The sequence below is a fragment of the Myotis davidii genome, unplaced genomic scaffold (assembly GCF_000327345.1).
Source record: "Myotis davidii unplaced genomic scaffold, ASM32734v1 scaffold962, whole genome shotgun sequence".
Lineage (NCBI taxonomy): Eukaryota > Metazoa > Chordata > Mammalia > Chiroptera > Vespertilionidae > Myotis > Myotis davidii.
Genome location: NW_006295559.1, coordinates 6,236,677 through 6,239,046, shown reverse-complemented (window position 1 = coordinate 6,239,046; position 2,370 = coordinate 6,236,677). Strand labels below are relative to the sequence as shown.

Sequence of the window (2,370 nt, the reverse complement as noted above, 5' to 3'; positions counted from 1 at the left end):
AGACTTTCCAACAGGTTTAAACATGCAAGGTTTCCATAGGAAGCACCTGAACAATTTATTGGGGTGAGAGGTGATTATGAAACCAGGAAATATGGGTGGCTCCAATTATGTTTTTTTTTTTTTGGAAATTGCAAAGGAATCCCTGGTGGTAGGACCAGGATAAAGAACTTACTTAATTGAGTAAGAGGCTCTGGTTGGGCCTTTGTTTCTTTGTATCAAATGATCCTTTGGAGGTGACATTATTCCAAGTTTCAGGCAAGCTGCGGTTATAGAAGAGTATAACTCCCTGACCATCTATGTTTGTGAGACTGAAATAATCTTACAGTTAGTTAGGGCTTGGAAGAGCTGTCTCACACAGGTTGTAGTTTATACAGTTTCCTTATCAATGATATTGCTTTCCGTGATTTCAGTTACCTGCAGTCAACTGTGGTAATTGAAAATAATAAATGGAAAATTCCAGAAATAAACAACTCATGAATGTTAAATTGTATGCTCTTCCGCGTAGGATAATGAAATCTCAAGCTGTCTTGCCCTGTCCAGCCAGGGACCCTGGGATGTGAATCATCCCTTTGTCCACAGCCCCCTGCCTGCTCCCTGCCCACTATCATGTAGAAACTACCTTGATTATCAGATCAAATGCTGAGGTATCCCAGTGCTTGTGTTTGGGTAACCCCTGTAGGAGCCTCATGCAGCTATGTCACCATGGCTCCGTCATTCACCTCACTTCGTCTACTCATATCATCTTCTTATCACCACAGGAAGAAAGGTGAGTAAAACACAATAAGGTATTTTAAGATCAAGAAGCCATAGTCTTATAACTTTTATTATAATAGACTGTTATAATTGTTCTTTTTTACTATTAATGATTGTTGTTAATCTCTTACTGTCCCTAGTTCAGAAGTTAAGCTTTATGATAGATAGGCATGTATAGGAAAAAGCATAGTATAGGTAGGAGTTGGTACTATCCTGGTTTGAGACATCCACTGGGGGTCTTGGAACTTATCTCCCCTGGATAAGGGGGTGTCCTACACTTACTTTTTCCAGAATGAATTTAAGGCAGCAGATATCCACTGAGAGCCAGTGATGAGCTCAGTTACTGGAAGCCTTGGCGAAGGGAAGCACAACAGGAATCCAGTCACCCACATGATATTGATAATGCCTTTTGTGGAAAACCTGATGATTTTTACTTGAAAAATCTGCTTGATGCAAGACATGATGGACAGGAGAGGCTTTGGGTATTGGAAAATCTGAGCAGGGTTTCTTGGCTCAGAGAACTTCGTTCTCAGGAGACCTGCATGTTTCCATAGTAAACCTCTTCTAAGATTTGTAATGCCCAGACTCCTCGCAGGCAGCGTTCTCTCTAATTATTAGCTCCCCTACAACACTGCAGGTTTTTAGAACCAGGATGTTGAGAGAGGGATAGACTATTAAAATCAAGCTAATTTCACTGGGGGTTATAGCTCAGGGGTAGAGCATTTGACTGTCAATCAAGAGGTCTTTGGTTCAAATCCAGGTGCCCCTGATACAGTCCTGTTTTTGCGTCCAAAGGCTATGGATTGAATTTGATTTGATTTTCTGTAGCTCACGGCCAGCTGAATAATAATGTCCCCTGTGTTTATGCTAGGCATCAGCCTAGGTTCTTTATATTAATGATCTCCTCTACTTTTAAAAAAAATATATATTTTTATTCATTTCAGAGAGGAAGGAAGAGGGAGAAATACAGAAACATCAATGATGAGAGAGAACCACAGATTGGCCGCCTCCTGCATGTCCCCGCCTGGGGATTGAGTCTGAACCCAGGCATGCATCCCTGATGGGAACCGAACCCAGGACCCCTTGGTCCACAGGCCGACGCTCTATCCACTGCGCAAACCAGGCAGGGCTCTCCTCTACTTCTTGCCAAAATTTTACAAGATGCCTACTACCAGTATCTCCATTTTGCATGAGGAAACCAGTATCTCCATTTTGCACGAGGAGCCTGAGGCTTGGAGATGTTCAGGAATGGCTCCAGGTCAAAAAGCTACAAACAGCAGGTCCAGGGTTTGAACCCAGAGCCAACACACACTCACTGACTTCATTAACCTACTCATGCTGATTTTGGCTAGTGACGAAAGCTTTGTGACCAAATTCCACTTAGCCATGCTCCCAAGGTGCTAAGACTGCCCACTGAGTTGTGAACTTTTTGGCTGCTCCCTCAATTTGCAGTGCCTTGGAGAGAGGCATGGAATAGAGCCTATTCACAGAACACGGTTAGGGATAAACATGAACTGGCTTGAAGGTTAGGGAACTGCATTCTCTTCCTGTACTTAATATTGAAGTTCTGTTACCACCCTACCATCCCCATTCATTTCCTGCAGCCCAGGACCCTCA

General features: G+C 43.0%; 1 non-coding gene across 1 annotated transcript; it reads left to right on the top strand.

Annotated features, from left to right (window-relative positions):
• Positions 1-1,450: 1,450 nt before the first annotated feature.
• Positions 1,451-1,522, top strand: TRNAD-GUC. Its single transcript has one exon. It is a non-coding gene; the product is annotated as a tRNA-Asp (tRNA).
• Positions 1,523-2,370: the final 848 nt, after the last annotated feature.